Here is a 19,441-nt window from a genome sequence, read left to right as displayed (position 1 = left end):
CTTGTGTTATTATTCTAAGTGCTACTATTACTTATACCATTCTGTTACTATTATTATTACTTGAGTGTTACTATTATAAATTCTGCCATTAGTGAGACACTGATCTGAGTCCCAAATCCAAAAACCTGTAGGGAAAAGAGTCACTGGCCCAGCAGTGAGTCAAGTGGTCAACTCTGAGCAATCAGGTGTGGCTCAGCATCAGGTAAGTGAAGAATATGGAAGCTGCCTGAGAAACAAATCAATGGAGTGAGCAGAAGTACCGGAGAAATGTGGATGGTTGCATCGAGACAGATGATATCTAGGTGATATCTAGGTGATAGACAGATGACAGATAGAATCCACACCATAAATAGAAGTGGAACAACAAAATAAAGGTTAAATAATTATCTAAGGAAACTTCTATGGAAAAGTGAATCTAGAAAAGATAAGCTATAGTCAAGAGTGAGTTTAACAGAAAACAACTGCATTCATGTCCTATCTATTCATCAGCAGAAGTGGGATAAGAATCCAGCCATCAGTTTTCTGGCAGCCCTTGCAGACGTAAATAGGAGAGGAAGTGATTCAGTGTCCTGATGAGTTGCTCTGGAGAAGCCCAGCTATTTAGGACCAAGACAGAGAAAATTTCTCCTGGGCTCCAGAAAGAGTCAGGGCAGAGTGTGTTAAATGTCACCAGCAGGAGTGAGCACAATAATCCAGGCTGATGGGTCAAAGGTAAAAAGCAATTCCATGAACCAAAGTGCTGGGCCAGGTGTTCTGCTCCCTGTTAGGCTGGCTTTTACACAGGCCTCCATTTTGAATCCCTAGAGTGGAAATGCCTTCAGAGGCTGGCAGGCAGGCAGCAGAAACTTGCGGAGGTGCTGGACGTGGCGCATGGAAGGTACACGCTTTGCTTACAGATGCTCAATTCACTGTTGTGTTTTGAGTTTTGTTTAAAATGCTAGGCTGTCCAAGCAGAACTCAGCTGCAGGGTACAGGCTACATTTGGGTCAAAGGACTTCATTTGATGATCTCTGAATGGACAAAAGGATTAGTACATTTCAGGAAATTCTCCAAATCTACATCTTCTTTCAAAGGAGATTTTGACAAGTGAGCAGCCATGAATTCTGCTATCTTCTGAAGAATGTTCTAGAAATGCTTTCTTGGATCTCTTGTTCTCAGGGCTTCTCGTGAATCAAGGGTCCAAGTGTTGCACTATTTGTGCACAAGCACCATCCACATAATTCTAACCTTGAAGCACCTAGGACAGGAGTGTCCTGGCACCTGTGTGAGTGGTGCTAACTCTGACACCATTAGTTCTAAGTCTAGAGCTGCAGCATCCAAGACAGTAGCCCCCTGCTTCACGGGGTTACTGAGCACTTGGACTGAGATGTGCTGTCAGTGTAAAATGCACACTGGAATCCAGAGACTTTGTATGAAAAAAAAAAAAAGGAATGTAAACTATCTCATTAATAATTGTTTACATTGACTACATGTAAAATGATTGGCTATAAAAGCATTTTGGCTATATTGGGTTAAATAAAATATTATTAGTGTAAAAATTCTTGTTTCTTTTTATTCTTTTAATGCACCTACTAGAAAATGTAAAACTTCATACGAGGCCCACATTACATTTTTATTGGACCATATTACAGGAGAAGATGAATTTGCTGGCTGGAGGATGTTTTCTGATCCCCTCTCCATCCATACATAGTAAGTCATTCCTCTGAGATCAAACCTTGGAATCCATTTGTTCCTTTCTCTCTTTTATCTTCTCCAGTTATTTAGTCCCCACCTTGTCTTTTTTTTTTTTTTTTTTTCCCACCTTGTCTTTTGAAACGCTCCCCTCTGTGTCTATTTTTAAAACCCTAACAGGAGGTCAGACCTCATCAGTGTATGCCTGGCCTATTAATCAGTCTTGATACATCCGGCTTCTCTCCTCACTCATCTTTTCTTCATATAGGACCACATTGGTTTTTTTCTTAAACATTTTTCTTAAAACGTTTCTCCAGATTACAAATTTCTGACAAGGAGTAAACTGCAGTGAGACTGACAGGAAAAAAATAATAATAAGGAAATAGAAAATAGTCCCCCTAAAATTTTGAAGAATGATTTCTTAGAGCTTTCCACTGTTAATGGAAAACTTCCAAATTCCTTGGTTAAGTCATCAAAGACCTTCACAACTGGGTCTCTGTCAAGGCATACTTATTTCCAACTAACACCCTGGAGCCTCTAGCCTTGCTCATTCATCCTCAGAGCTACTCAACCTGCTTTTCTTGTTTTCCTCTCCCCTCAATTTACCCAAATCCTGACTAATCCCCAGCAGGCATCCATATCCAATCTCTCTTCTTTAATCTGGTTTTCATCACAGTTTGGGCATGGATATCCACCAGAGTTCGCTTGTTATTTTCTCTACTACGCACATCAGCACTTCTTCACCAACTGTTTTGCATTACTATTTAGTTCACGTATGTCATATTTTTTCCAATTAGTTCGAAAGGTACTGATATCTCAAATCTCCATCTCCCGTTCCCTTCCATCTCCATTGCAACCAGGGCAATGCTGGGCTCAAAGTCAGTCTCGATATCTCCTTCAGTCAACTGTGTTTCCACTGCAGAGATGTGGCACTAAATCTGTGCTTTCCTCATTCTCCTGGTGGAGCAGGTCTGACTCCCATTGGAAGGACCTGCTTACAAGCAGACATTCAGCTTCTCCCCCTGTAAGAACACAACATTCTGGTGCAGGTATCTGTGGGCAGAGCACCCCAGTGAGAAGATAAAGTCCCCCATTTAACCTGTACCCCTCAAAATTTCTCTAAATCTATAAAAGCTCTTCTGATGCACAGATCTGCTCCCACCATGAACCCTGGGCAGTTCCTGGCGGTGCCTCAGATGAGCTGATATTGTCCTTTGGGTATCAGTCTTAAGTCTGAATCTGGCTGATTCACCAATAAGCAACTCTGTGAAAGTTCAACAAATACTTTTCCTGAGAGTAAAAAAATAACCCCCATTTTCTAGAATAAAAATGCTGCATTATCAGATTTAAATGACGTTTCCAAGGTAAATAATGAAGTATTTTTGTCTAAAGCATATTTCAGCTTCCTAATTTTACATTTAACTCTCTGTGTTTCTCCCTCTCTCTCCCCCCTTATTCCTCTCTTCCTTTCTTTTCTTCTACATAATAATGTTCAAATAAGATAAATTATTCTTTCAGCTTACAAAGATTTATACATATAGATTGGTATTATTTTCTTCAAAATCCCCTCAGAAGGTTATAAACTTATTCTGAAGACCATCATTAGTATGAACAATTTTGAAGTGTCCCTTTCTAAATTGCCTTCATCACTTCAATGACATGATCTTAAGTTCTCCAATAATGAAAAACACTTTCTCAGTTAAAAGTGGGTTTGATCAAGAAAATACAAATCAGGTAGAAGTTGAGTCTACACAAAATGCTCAAAATACAGAAGGCTTAACAATAGTTAAGGAAGACTGATGGTCTTCCAAGGGAATCTTTAGAACACATTTACCACCCACCATTTATCAAGCTGTATTTATTTACATTATCTATCATATGAGATCTTCTGTTTCTTGAGGATAGAGTCTGGTGTTTAAAATGTTTTTGTGTGCTTTCTAGTTGTAGTAGAGTCCTTTATATATACCAAGCATTCAATTACCATTTGAAGAAAGAAAATAAATTGAAATGAGATAGGGAAACTGCAGCTGATCCATCTCTCATAAAAAGCTATATTCAGAATGAGACAGGAAAGAGTATGGCAGGGGGGAAATGTGCCTAAAATTTTCCAGAAGAATGGCCTATTCAGAAGGAACTTCAAGATAAGCTCATCAGATTGGGCCAGATCACAGTAAACTCAGTGACAAAGAGCAACCACGGAGGAGAACAGACATCTTAGGAGGAGGTCAAAGATGAGCAGGAACATGAGGGACACATAAAATGATGCAAAGTCACATGCACTAATTTTCAGGGTCTTTCCAGCCATGTGCCAGCAGGGCAGATGGCCGGTGCAGGTCTGCAAAGTGACAACTGCCTGACCAGTAAAGAAACCCAGGGGCACAGGCTAGACAACCCCAGCATTCAAAGTCCAGCCTAAGGACCTCAGCTGGACTCCTTACATTACAGAATTCCCTCAGCACATTATAAATGGCCTTTAAATTGTTTATCTAAACACTGAGACACTCCAAAGAAGTAGCACAAAATGGGGGCACACGTTTAAAACAGGGACAGCAGAAATGTTTTACACTGACGCCCCCTGGGCCTCTGGCAGCACCAGGTCACAGGTGTGAAGGTCTCCTCCTGACATGCGGAGGACCGCGAATGATCAAGAGCAAGGAAAGGCCGTTCCCTGCGGCGCCAGCCTGGCGTGGTCATGCCGCCGTTCTGCTCAGAGGTCTGTCCACCACATCTGTTCAGAGGTTTCTATTAATAGCTCCATGCTATATCCATTTGGATCAGTGTCCAAATGCCAGTGATTTATAGGGAGGTTGGTGCTCCATACTGAGGTTAATGCGATGCTGGTAAAGGGATTATGGGGCTTCGACTGAGCACATCATGTGTCTTGGGCTAAATGCCATCATTTTTCACCCCGCATCATTTTCTGTCCTCCTGCCCACCTCAGCCTGCTCCATCGGGGTCCCTTCTCTGCAGCCAATGCATGGCTGTCAGCCTCTAACTCTAAACTCTTCTCTCCCTCTACTGTATTTCTGATGTGTACATGTTTTCCTTCCTCCAATTACATTGTGAGCTGAACAGAGTTTCAGCCTTCTCTTCTGTTTTTATACCTTCATAGCATCTAATAGGATGCTCCACACACAATAAATTGAGGAACAGAGTAGAATCAAAGAATGTTGAAGTTGAAAAATAACCACCTTTTAATGCCATCCTTGTCATTTTATCAACAAGATAATTCAGACGTGAAAATTCTGTGACCTACCCAGGGTCATTCAAAAAGTTAATAGCAAGGTGAGGACTGGAGCCTAATCTTCCTGATTCCCAGACGAGTGGCTACTTTTGCTCCATACAGTCCATCCACAGTGCATGTATTCATTTTATGAAATGAACACTCATAGCCACTCACCACATGTGTCTTTCAAATTCTTTCAAACAAAAGATATAAGATGAAGTCACATGACTGAATATGAGGTGAGATGTTTATCATCCTGGAGGGAAGAATAAAATAAAGAATGTTGCACTCATCTTTATTTGAATTCAGTAACATGTGTGAATGTACTTTTCTTTCCTTTTAGGGTCTCTGGGCTAAAGATCACTCACTCAACCCCGCACAATGTCTCTGAGGCAGAAAGATTCACCCAGAGCAGTGACTCTAGGGAAGCAGCAGCCTTGGCTGGCAGGAAGCAGAGACAAAGTGAGCATGGGCAGGGGCTGGTGAAGCCTGTAGGGGATGAAGAGCTGCCTGCAGTGCTGGCCAGGCAGCAGCACGACAGACACAACCGTGCCCAGTGAGGCCTGCGGCCCTCCTGGACAGTGAAAAGCAGATTTACAACCAGAGCTTGGGGAACGCCTGCACACCTGCGCTTGACTTAGTTTCCAAAGTTATTCTAACGTTGGGGTCCAGGACATGGTGGGAGTATCGTCCTCATCCCCAAGTGACGGGCTAACAGATGTAAGGAGTTAGGCTGCTTGTGTGCTGCTCCCAATAGCCTACTGTGGGCCAGTACGTAGACACCAGACAAAACCCAACTTGCTTGAATTAATATGAATAAGAACACTTTTTAAAGAACTAAGCCCTTCAAGAATCCAAATCACAGCAAATATTTATGCTCTGGCTGATTGACCACCAACTAGGAAACTCTGAAGGGAGAAAGAACACACGATTTCTGGAGACATTCGTAATGCTTGACATCCTCGGATCTGACTCTGAACAGGACTCATTATAAACTCCTTTAAAAAAAAATAAAGTCCATATCATACTTTATGCTACAAAATGCCTTCTGTAGAGTCCAAGATAGGCTCACCAATTATCATTGCAAATGATGATCTAGCAAAGTTCCAACGTTGATGCCAAAAAATTATAGATACAAAAATAGTGACTCAAATGCCTCCATACAACTCACTTTACATTTTCTGTTCAAATCATTTTTGTAAGTAATGTTGAAATTCCTTTTAATTGCCTCTAAAATCATTTGTGCACTCACTGTATGTCAAATCCAACTAAGCCGTATTTTTATTTTGATATTTGAAGATATACATGATTGAATTGTCACATGTACTCCTTTTTGCTTAGAGAAAAATAATCAAAGAAAAAGTAATGAGATATAAACTGACACTGATTTAAAATCAGTCATGGAACACTTTAATTAGGACCCCTGCAGTTATAGTATCCAGCATGTTTCTGAGATTATGACAACTGTAAAAACCATTTATAGCAGCATAAAAACCAACTTCTGAGTTGAATTAGGTAAACCTGACAGGTTGCAAAGCTCCTTTGGAAAACAGTAATACGAACTTTTAAAAGATGATGAATTGAAATATTTTATTTGTGTGTCTTGCAGGCAGCTCAGATTTCAGGCATAATTACAATTCATCACACGCTTAGAGGTGCTAATGTTGTGATGTAGTAATCTGTGACGTCTCTAAGCTTATTGTTTTATTTCTCCTTTTCCCCTCAACAGGTAGTTGTCATCAAGAATTACTAAAGCTGCTGCTCTTTAGCAGAAATGCTGCTGCTTCTTTTTGGCCCAGCTCTCCATGCAATCCACAGATTCCTGCTGTGAAATTCACATGCTTGTGTCAGTCTGATATAAATCAAGATCATGACATTGAAATCCCACGTTTTGATTAAGGAAAGCACAGTTTTTTAAAAAAAATTTCTCAGAAAAAAGAGCAAATTCTGCTTTTCTTTGTCACGTCTTGGGAAATACATGCTTATTTTCTCTCTGATGAATAGAACTTAAAAGAGGAAAGGAATACACATGATTATTTTGGAGTTGCTGTTATTTCTGAAAACAATGCAAGCCATTGCCTATTTTGGAAGAACAGAAGGTTTAACTTCTAGGGCAAAATTTTTGTTAAAAAGTCTTGTAGGGGGCCGGCGGAAAGGGAACAAACATGGAGGGGAGGGAGGGATTGCTGGTTGATGAAACAAAACTCAGAGTGAGACTCTTTAAATATAATTTGTGACCCTTCATTCTAAATCCATAGGCTATGTAGTTTCATGCATATAAAACATGCCTCGTAAGTAACACACTCTCTGTATCACAATTATAATGACCACCATGAATCTGGTATGAGATTTATTCAGTGTTTTATGACCAACTCATGGCCAAGTCTCTAGAAGTTTGTGCACCCTCTCCAGGGCTCTCCAGGTACAAATGAGCAAAGATAGCTCAGCTCTGGAAGTTCCAGAAGGATCACAGACAAGTATCACTGTTTAGTGCTCTTTTTGCAAGTACTTGCATAGCCTTTCCTCTGACCGCCCTGGCTCCTTAAATCCTGTAATAAACCACAGACGGACTGTGAGGTGTACCACGCATCCGAGGAGGCCAGCAGGAACATGGTGATCCCACAGGTCACATGGACACTCCTCCATGGGACCCAGGTCCCATCGCCTGGCTCCTGGGTCCCTTGTCTGCTCTTCCCTGGAAGAGCACCAGCAGCAGGGTGGATTTGCAAATGCAGTTTGAATGGTCCTTTTCCAGCCCAGCACTGGCCACCCGGATCCAGGCTCTTTCGAAGATCTGTCATCTTAGACATCCTACTCTCTTTCCAAGGACTCACCATTCCCCCAGCATCTACTCTGAACAACTATGTACTCCTTTGGCTTTTTACACCACATATTCTGTGTATACACAACTCCTTCCTCGTCTCCTTTGTGTCACCAGGTAGACGTGAGACTATGGTTTTTAATGACTCTACAGAGCACAAGAATGAGAAACGTTGCCTTTATCAGGGATACAGAGTGGCCTTTTTCTACATTTCAAATAGTATCCATTGCCATAGAAACTGAACACTGGAGCCAAAATACAGAGAAAGGCGGTTAGTTAACCATAAATGGGAGAAGGTGCACCAAATCAAGCATGTAAGCCAGAGGGGCTCAGGGACGATACTGAGCCTGCAGTTAGGACTCTTAGACTTACAATGAAAGAGATCAAATGGTCTCCACCCCTGTACCTTCCTTTGCATCTTTGAGCACTGCCCATCTCCCTCCTACCCCACCCCACCCCCCATCCCACTGTAAGTCTTCCCACCCATCTTGCAGGTAATTTGGTCCTTGGCTACTTCATTTTCGGCTACTGTTGTCAAACAATGAAAGTGTTGCTGAAGGAAGAAGGCATCATTTGCATTTAAAAAGCATATTAAGAATAACTTTAGTTACTATTTTTTCTCATTACAGAAGTGTTATAGGTTCCCTGCAAGAGTCTTTTAAAATTCAGAGGAACTAAAATAAAATAAAGCAAACACATATTCCCACCACCCATAATGAATCTCTTTTCACAGACTGGTGTCCATCCTCCATGTATTCATGAGCAGTAAGAAACAGTATAATATTGGAAAGAAGACAAACTCAGCTACTTTCTCACTGTGCATCCCTGATCAGGCTACTTCTACTCTGAATCTTCATTTTCTCATTTGTAAAATGCGGATAATATTAATACACAATCCATGTCATCATCTAGAGAATTGTATGAATCAATTCATATGAAATGCTTAGAGGATGACAACACAGTAATTGCTTAATAAATGCTAGCTTTTATTACTATTATAATATATTGATTTTACTGTTTTGGTTTTCACTTAGTAGTCATTTAATATACCTTATCATCTTTATATATGTTTTATAATTATAAAATATATACTATATGTATAGAGAATATATACACAACAATGACAGATAATTCTTAAAAAGACACACCTGCACTCAAAAACCAGAGGACTATTTCTGTGGATAGAAACAGAGTGACATGTTGCACGGCTCATGGCTCATCATATACTGGAACCATATTTGAACATTCAGGGCTACAGTTTCAATTCCTTTACAGAATGCCCAGGTCTGGCAAAGAGCTGGAATTAAACTTCTAGAGGATAGCTGTTGTTAAGACCTTAATCCTTGCCCATGACAGAAGCTGAAATATCTCTGCCCAGCCATCTGAGACTGTGGCCAAAACCATGTGCCTTTGGAGGAAGGAGGAAGCAGAGGCACTTAGGGATGGACCTAGGATTTGGAAATGCTGCATCCACGCAGGCTGAAAGCCCTGAGCTGCTAGCAAGATTGACTCAGGGCCATATTCCCAGTGGGCTGAGAAAACATCATGCCTGTCTGGGCAGGAGGCTCACTAGTGTGGGAGAATATATTCACACAAAATAGTACTCAACCAAGATGGCAAAGCAGATGAAGAATTCTACAACCATGGTCAGGAATCAACAGATAAATAGAAGCATTAAAGCTCAAGAAAAAAGTCAATTGAGAAATCTGAAAAAGCTATTCAAACAAGCATGTATAAAATATTCACGTGATAATGGACATTCATAAAACAATAGCAAGGGGAGGTAACAATGGAAAAAAATCAAGTGCAAATTCTGGGAATTAATGATATAATAACTTTTTAATAATTCAATAGATGTGAAGAACAGCCAGCTGGACACAACTGAAGAGATAACCCAGAACATAGGTCAGAGAGATGAATAAATGGAAAATACAAAGAATTGTTAAAGGATGTTAAAGATAGATTGAGAAACTTTTAATTGAAGAAACTGAGCAATTATAGGAGGGGGAAATACTTAAATTGATAATAACTCAAAATTTTTCAGGACTGAAGAAACTCATGAGCAGTCTAACAGAAACATCACATCAAGTGCTCAGCACTTATAAAAGCATAAAATCCACACCTGCATTCATCACCGTGAACCGCCAATGTACAAAAGATTGAGAGATTATATTTTAGAATATATTATGGGAAAAGGAAAGATTATCCACCAACATAAATAAAGTACTGCAATATGTGACACTTGATTTCTTATCAGTAGCAAAGTATACAGAAGCCAAGGGGGAACAGATATCTTCAAGTGTTAAGGGCAAGTAACTGCAAATCTGGAATTCTTTAGAGAAATAAAAATATTCTCAGACATTCAAGGATAAGATAGTTTACTACCTACAGTTCCTTATGGAACAAAGATAATAAAGCATATCCTTCAATAAGGAAAAAAACAACTCAAAAAAAAATAGGATGGAAGAGCCACGAGTGAGCAGTAAAATCATGAGTAAGCACAGTTAAATTTGTATTATCACTAAGAAATAAATGAAGACTACGATGATGATGATAGTGATAATGATGGTGATGACTTGTGTTAGAAAAACGAGTTCTAATTAAATCTGAAACAATAATAACATGGAGATGGGAAGAGTGATATCTGAAGGAAAATTAAAGCACATGATGGTCTTGTTGAAGGAGAAATTAACTTTAGACATTTCTACAAAAAAAAATAAAGGGAAACATGGTAAAAGCTGAAGTGCAACCACTATATTAACATAACTGGTAGAAAGAGAAAGGAGAATTAATTCAATCAATTCAATACCAATTAAGAAATGAGACCAATTGTTTTTAAAAAGCAAAAGAAAAGCATGGGAATTACAAAAGCATATGGTAGAATTAATTCCAACTATCAACAGCATGATCAATAAAAGACCATGTCTGTCTGGTAAGCAAAATGAGGGTCCCCCCAAAATATCTACTTCCTGACCCCTGGAACTTGCAGATGTATACAGTGAAATGGGAGATTATCCTGATTACCTAAGCCAGCCCAAGATAATCACATGAGTCCTAAAAGTAAGAGACCTTTTCCCAACTGTGTCCATACAAAAGTGAATGAAGATGGATGAAGAGTCAGAGAGCGGTGATGTCACTGGTTTTGGTTTTTTTTGTTGTTTTTTTTTTTAATTTTATTTATTTATTTTTGGCTGTGTTGGGTCTTCGCTGCTGTTTGCAGGCATTCTCTAGTTGCAGTGAGTGGGGACTACTCTTTGTTGTGGTGTGCGGGCTTCTCATTGTGGTGGCTTCTCTTGTTGCAAAGCATGGGCTCCAGGCACGCGGGCTTCCGTAGTTGCCACACGCAGGCTCAGTAGTTGTGGCGCATGGGCTTAGTTGCTCCACAGCATGTGGGATCTTCCTGGACCAGGGATTGAACCCGTGTCCCCTGCACTGGCAGCTGGATTCTCAGCCACTGCACCACCAGGGAAGCCCTGATGTCGCTGGTTCTGAAGACAGAGGAAAGGGCTACAAGCCAAGGAATGCAGTGACCTTGACAAAACACAAAAGGCAAAGATACATATGCTTCCCCAGAGCCTCCAGAAAGAAGCCACCTTGATTTTAACCCGGTGAGAGTTTTGACAAACTTTGAACCCACAGGACTGTAAAGATGATAGATTTGTGTTGTCTTAAGCCACTTTTTATATTTCTATATTCTGTGCCATGCCATGATGAATGAACATCTTTGAATATACTTCTTTGCCTGCTCTGCTTTCTGAAGTAGAATGAAGTAGAAATTCTGACTCAGAGGGTATGAACTTGTATTTTAACACTCATTGCCTAACTGCCATACAGAAACAGTCCACCAGTTTTTGCTAATTTCAGTAATAGCTGTCTCTGTAGGGAGGTAGAAGGACTAAAATGAGAGAGAGAGGGAAGCCAGAGAGAAGGAGGGAGCAAGGTCCGGCATTTCCGTGCCCCATATTGCTCCTTCTGACTTCTGTTCCTTTGGCTTCCAGAATCCTGCAAGTGGGTTTACTCTGGGAGGTGGTCCCCAAGTACAAAGAGACACCCTGCCCTCACCCCCTCACTGTCACCCCCGGCCACCCTAAGCTGCTTTTCTACAGGATGGGAGAAAGGTCTAAGATTGCTGACTGCCCCCATCAGCACCTCTACAGAAGGAATTCAGATCTCCGTGGAGACAATAAACAAAAGGAACAAACAGGTTAATAATTCAAATTAGTCTGTTTTATTCAAATAATTTACCATTTGTCATAAAAATACAATCACCTAAGCATCTTAGTCAAATGAATCTGTATTTATAAATACAACTTTTAGCAAGTTGCTTTATTTATCTAAACTTCAGTCTCAGCTTTCTCATCTGTAAAATCCAGATAAAAAAAGAACTTATAGGGCTTTGGTAACAATGAATCATCTTGTCTGCAAAGAACTTAGTACAGGCATGGCTCAGCACATGAGAGGAAATCAATAAATTCTGGCTATTATTATTAGTATTATTATTATTCAAAATTGTGTGAATTGCCTCCTCATTTCCGTTTTAGTTGTCTTAAAGCAGAAACCACAGCACGAGCATTCGAACCTTCAGGGGAACCTGCTTCTCTTCCAGTCTCCAGAGTTCTGGGGTGACGGGATCTGAGGGCTGGCGGGGAAATTTATCAGGACCATGACATGGTGCCATCTGTGGGAGAAGCCCTCACTGCTATTTGCAGTTGCCTGCCCTCCCCCTGGAAGCCTTAGCAAAGCACAGAGATTTGGATGTAGTGGTGGACCCCATTTTAGGGTGTCTTAGGGACCCTTCTAAATCATCCGCCAAGCTCTTGTGATGGTGCAGTGTCCTGACGCGGGGAGCCAGGACCGAAGAAGCAGTTACTGCATAGCTGGCAGCCTTGGTCTCAGCAACTCAGGTATCCAGGCACGCCCACCTTCTCATCAAATGACAGCAACCACCTTGGAAGGTCAGCACTAATAGCCTCTGAAAATGCTTAAGAACTCTCTGAGGTTGGCCAGGCATCTTCCTGGAGACACAGGAAGTCCAACTAAGGACGAGGGCATGGGAAGGGCATTAAAATCCAACATGGTGTTTTTATGGCCTCTGAATCAATCATAAATGATACTCAGCACAGACAGTGCTTCCTCCACAGCTCTTTACAAGAGGATGTTTTATAGGAAAACACGGGGGATGTGCACAGCCACATTGAGGCAGAGAGACACCTTCAGAGACGTCTCTTTCCCTTGTGGGCATTTCAACTTCCTAAGCCCTTTCAGATAGACTGTGCGCTTTCACCATTCCAATCAAGTGTGTTTTCATATCATTCCCATTTCAGGTTGAGAAAACAAGGGCCAGAGAGGCCAAGCAACCTGGCTGAGTCACCCACTTAGAAATCGAGAAGCTCCACTGAGGTGGGCAACGGCAGTGGCAATTTGAATAGGATGTGACCTAAGGCCCCACTTACTTCTCATCCATCCCTTAATAGAGGCTTGAGAATTCTAACATATCCTGAAGCAGGAGCCTTTAAAAAAGGAATAGGAATAGGAATCTTATACCCCCAGTACATGAGGGGCTCTCTATACTGAGACCTGTTCTACGAAGAACAAGATCGATAGCTACCATGCTGCCAAGCCCTCAGTCTTGCCACCTTGGATTCTGATGTGGAGGGAAGTTGTGTGAATGACAACCTGCTCACTAAGGTACTCTAAGTTCTCAAAGCAACAGAACCGATCATTCGTAACATTATTTCTGTACTGATACTAATTCTGAATTTCAACTCAGGGAGCCCATAATATAGTTCCCTTGGATGTGGGAGAAGTGCCCTGAATAGTATTAGCTGCGTGTGCCGAAGTGTGTGTGCCTCTGAATGTGTGTCTATGTGCTTGCATGTGTGTACACATGTTCCTCTGCCTGTGTTTGTGCATGTGTGTGCCTCAGGATGTATATGTGCATATGTGTGACTGCATGTGTCTGCATGTGTGTGTGCCTATCTGTCTGTGCACGTGCATGTACCTGTGTGCACCTGTTTGTGTGTGCAAGTGAGCCTGTGTCTCTGTTTGTGTGTGTCTGTGTGTGTGCTGAGGAGCAGGCTCCCAGAGCTTACAGAGAGAAATTAAGTTTTCCCAGATAGAAACTTAGTGTTGCTCCAGCACACGGGGGTGGGGGAAGAGGGTGGGGTTATGAGGTCCCCAGCAACATGGGGTGGAAGGGAAGACCCCAGGTTCCCAGCAGGACAGGAAGGGGGCAGAGCTCAGACTTGGGAGAAAGTCCCATGTGCTGTCAGTAAACAAGGCTCCTCAGAGGCTGGGGTCATAGCTCAAGAACAGGCCTTGCAACAGGAATCTGTCTGATTTGCTCTGAGGAAAACTAATGTCAAGCCCAGATTTTAATATATCCAGATTGATAATGTTTTCAATTTTTCCCCCAAAAGGAATGTTTCAGTTTTTTAAAAAAAAGTAAAAATTGGCCTTTCAAAGAGGTTTTGAAGATACTTTGTGGAATAACTGTCTACAGCTATTAAAATTTCAACCAAGTTATGTCAACTTTAGTGTGAATTTCGTTAAATGTGACTTGTACTGACATTTTTGCAAAACAGTATTTTGTTCCACTAGTAAAATGAAATTAACAAATATGGTTGGAGGGGGGAAGATGGCGGAAGAGTAAGACGTGGAGATCACCTTCCTCCCCACAGATACATCAGAAATACATTGACACGTGGAACAACTCCTACAGAACACCTACTGAACGCTGGCAGAAGACCTCAGACCTCCCAAAAGGCAAGAAACTCCCCACGTACCTGGGTAGGGCAAAAGAAAAAAGAATAAACAGAGACAAAAGAATAGTGACGGGACCTGCACAAGTGGGAGGGAGCTGTGAAGGAGGAAAGGTTTCCACACACTAGAAGCCCCTTTGCGGGCGGAGACTGCGGGTGGCGGAGGCAGGGAGCTTCGGTGCCGCGGAGGAGAGCATAGCAACAGGGGTGCGGAGGGCAAAGCGAAGAGATTCCCGCACAGAGGTTCAGTGCAGACCAGCACTAACCAGCCCGAGAGGCTTCTCTGCTCACCCGCCGGGGCGGGCGGGGCTGAGAGCTGAGGCTCGGGCTTGGTCGGAGCACAGGGAGAGGGACTGGCAGCGTGAACACAGCCTGAAGGGGTTAGTGCACCACAGCTAGCCGGGAGGGAGTCCGGGAAAAACTCTGGAGCTGCAGAAGAGGGAAGAGACTTTTTCTTCCCTCTTTGTTTCCTGGTGCGCAAGGAGAGGGGACTAAGAGTGCTGCTTAAAGGTGCTCCAGAGACGGGCGCGAGCCGCGGCTAACAGCGCGGACCCCAGAGACTGGCATGAGACGCTAAGGCTGCTGCTGCCGCCACCAAGAAGCCTGTGTGCGAGCACAGGTCACTCTCCACACCTCCCTCCCGGGAGCCTGTGCAGCCCGCCACTGCTAGGGTCCCGGGATCCAGGGACAACCTCCCCGGGAGAACGCACGGCGTGCCTCAGGCTGGTGCAATGTCACACCGGCCTCTGCCTCCACAGGCTCACCCTGCACTCCGTAGCCCTCCCTCCCCCAGGCCTGAGTGAGCCAGAGCCCCCGAATCAGCGGCTCCTTTAACCCCGTCCTGACTGAGCAAAGAACAGACGCCCTCCAGCGACCTACACACAGAGGCGGGGCCAAAACCAAAGCTGAACCCCGGGAGCTGTGCGAACAAAGAAGAGAACGGGAAATCTCTCCCAGCAGCCTCAGAAGCAGAGGATTAAAACTCCACAATCAACTTCATGTACCCTGCATCTGTGGAATACATGAATAGACAACAAATCATCCCAAATTGAGGAGGTGGACTTTGAGAGCAAGAGTTATTATTTTTTCCCCTTTTCCTCTTTTTGTGAGTGTGTATGCTTCTGTGTGAGAGTTTGTCTCTATAGCTTTGCTTTCACCATTTGTCCTAGGATTCTATACGTCCGTTTTTTTGTTTTTACTTGTTAAAAAATTTTTTTTCTTAATAATTATCTTTTTATTTTAATAATTTTATTTTATCCTCTTTCTTTCTAATTTTTCTCCCTTTCATTCTGAGCCGTGTGGATGAAAGGCTCTTGGTGCTGCAGCCAGGAGTCAGTGCTGTGCCTCTGAGGTGGGAGAGCCAACTTCAGGACACTGGTCCACAAGAGACCTCCCAGCTTCACGTAATAGCAAACGGTGAAAATCTCCCAGAGATCTCCATCTCAAAACCAACACACAACTTCACTCAACGACCAGCAAGCTACAGTGCTGGATACCCTATGCCAAACAACTAGCAAGACAGGAACACAACTCCACCCATTAGCAGAGAGGCTGCCTAAAATCATAATAAGTCCACAGACACCCCAAAACACACCACCAGGCATGGACCTGCCCACCAGAAAGACAAGATCCAGCCTCATCCACCAGAACACAGGCACTAGTCCCCTCCACCAGGAAGCTTACACAACCCACTGAACCAACTTTAGCCACTGGGGACAGGCACCAAAAACAACGGGAACTACGAACCTGCAGCCTGCAAAAAGGAGACCCCAAACACAGTAAGATAAGCAAAATGACAAGACAGAAAAACACATAGCAGATGAAGGAGCAAGATAAAAACCCACCAGACCTAACAAATGAAGAGGAAATAGGCAGTCAACCTGAAAAAGAATTCAGAATAATGATAGTAAAGATGATCCAAAATCCTGGAAATAGAATAGAGAAAATGAAAGAAACATTTAACAAGGACCGAGAAGAACTAAAGAAGAAACAAGCAACGATGAACAACACAATAAATTAAATTAAAAATACTCTAGAAGGGATTCATAGCAGAATAACGGAGGCAGAAGAACGGATAAGTGACCTGGAAGATAAAATAGTGGAAATAACTACTGCAGAGCAGAATAAAGAAAAAAGAATGAAAAGAACTGAGGACAGTCTCAGAGACCTCTGGGACAACATTAAACGCACCAACATTCGAATTATAGGGGTTCCAGAAGAAGAAGAGAAACAGAAAGGGACTGAGAAAATATTTGAAGAGGTTATAGTTGAAAACTTCCCTAATATGGGAAAGGAAATAGTTAATCAAGTCCAGGAAGCACAGAGAGTCCCATACAGGATAAATCGAAGGAGAAACACACCAAGACACATATTAATCAAACTGTCAAAAATTAAATACAAAGAAAACATATTAAAAGCAGCAAGAGAAAAACAACAAATAACACACAAGGGAATCCACATAAGGTTAACAGCTGATCTTTCAGCAGAAACTATGCAGGCCAGAAGGGACTGGCAGGATATATTTAAAGTGATGAAGGAGAAAAACCTACCACCAAGATTACTCTACCCAGCAAGGATCTCATTCAGATTTGATGAAGAAATTAAAACCTTTACAGACAAGCAAAAGCTGAGAGAGTTCAGCACCACCAAACCAGCTTTACAACAAATGCTAAAGGATCTTCTCTACGCAAGAAACACAAGAGAAGGAAAAGACCTATAATAACAAACCCAAAGCAATTAAGAAAATGGGAATAGGAACATACATATCGATAATTACCTTAAATGTAAATGGCTTAAATGCTCCAACCAAAAGACACAGATTGGCTGAATGGATACAAAAACAAGACCCATATATATGCTGTCTACAAGAGACCCACTTCAGACCTAGAGACACATATAGACTGAAAGTGAGGGGATGGACAAAGATATTCCATGCAAATGGAAACCAAAAGAAAGCTGGAGTAGCAATTCTCATATCAGACAAAATAGACTTTAAAAGAAAGAATATTACAAGAGACAAAGAAGGACACTACATAATGATCAAGGGATCGATCCAAGAAAAAGATATACAATTGTAAATATTTATGCACCTAACATAGGAGCACCTCAATACATAAGGCAAATACTAACAGCCATAAAAGGAGAAATAGACAGTTACACATTCATAGTAGGGGACTTTAACACCCCACTTTCACCAATGGACAGATCATCCAAAATGAAAATAAATAAGGAAACACAAGCTTTAAATGATACATTAAACAAGATGGACTTAATTGATATTTATAGGACATTCCATCCAAAAACAACAGAATACACATTTTTCTCAAGTGCTCATGGAACATTCTCCAGGATAGATCATATCTTGGGTCACAAATCAAGCCTTGGTAAATTTAAGAAAATTGAAATTGTATCAAGTATCTTTTCTGACCACAATGCCATGAGACTAGATATCAATTACAGTAAAAGATCTGTAAAAAATACAATAACATGGAGGCTAAACAATACACTACTTAATAACGAAGTGTTCACTGAAGAAATCAAAGAGAAAATCAAAAATTACCAAGAAACAAATGACAACGGAGACATGACTACCAAACCCTATGGGATGCAGCAAAAGCAGTTCTAAGGGGGAAGTTTATAGCAATACAATCCTACCTTAAGAAACAGGAAACATCTCGAATAACCAACCTAACCTTGCACCTGAAGCAATTAGAGAGGAACAAAAAAAAGTTAGAAGGAAATAAATCATAAAGATCAGATCAGAAATAAATGAAAAAGAAATGAAGGAAACGATAGCAAAGATCAATAAAACTAAAAGCTGGTTCTTTGAGAAGATAAACAAAATAGATAAACCATTAGCCAGACTCATCAAGAAAAAAAGGGAGAAAACTCAAATCAATAGAACTAGAAATGAAAAAGGAGAAGTAACAACTGACACTGCAGAAATACAAAAGATCATGAGAGATTACTACAAGCAACTCTATGCGAATAAAATGGACAATCTGAAAGAAATAGACATCTTAGAAATGCACAACCTGCCAAGACTGAATCAGGAAGAAATAGAAAATATGAACAGACCAGTCACAAGCACTGAAATTGAAACTGTGATTACAAATCTTCCAACAAAGAAAAGCCCGGGACCGAAGAGGTAACACCCATCCTTCTCAAACTCTTCCAAAATATAGCAGAGGGAGGAACACTCCCAAACTCATTCTTCGAGGCCACCATCACCCTGACACCAAAACAAGACAAGGATGTCACAAAGAAAGAAAACTACAGGCCAATATCACTGATGAACATAGATGCAAAAATCCTCAACAAAATACTAGCAAACAGAATCCAACAGCACATTAAAAGGGTCATACACCATGATCAAGTGGGGTTTATTCCAGGAATGCAAGGATTCTTCAATATATGCAAATCAATCAATGTGATACACCATATTAACAAATTGAAGGAGAAAAACCATATGGTCATCTCAATAGATGCAGAGAAAGCTTTTGACAAAATTCAACACCAATTTATGATAAAAACCCTCCAGAATGTAGGCATAGAGGGAACCTTCCTCAACATAATAAAGGCCATATATGACAAGCCCACAGCCAACATTGTTATCAATGGTGAAAAAGTGAAAGCATTTCCACTAAGATCAGGAACAAGACAAGGTTGCCCACTCTCATCACTCTTATTCAACATACTTTTGGAAGTTTTAGCCACAGCAATCAGAGAAGAAAAGGAAATAAAAGGAATCCAAATCGGAAAAGAAGAAGTAAAGCTGTCACTCTTTGCAGATGACATGATACTATACATAGAGAATCCTAAAGAGACTACCAGAAAACTACTAGAGCTAATCAATGAATTTGGTAAAGTAGCAGGATACAAAATTAATGCACAGAAATCTCTGGCATTCCTATACACTAATGATGAAAATTCTGAAAGTGAAATCAAGAAAACACTCCCATT

The sequence above is a fragment of the Monodon monoceros genome, unplaced genomic scaffold (assembly GCF_005190385.1).
Source record: "Monodon monoceros isolate NGI ecotype Baffin Bay Population unplaced genomic scaffold, NGI_Narwhal_1 Super_Scaffold_21, whole genome shotgun sequence".
NCBI classification, from domain to species: Eukaryota; Metazoa; Chordata; class Mammalia; order Artiodactyla; family Monodontidae; genus Monodon; species Monodon monoceros.
Note: the sequence above shows the minus strand (reverse complement) of the source record.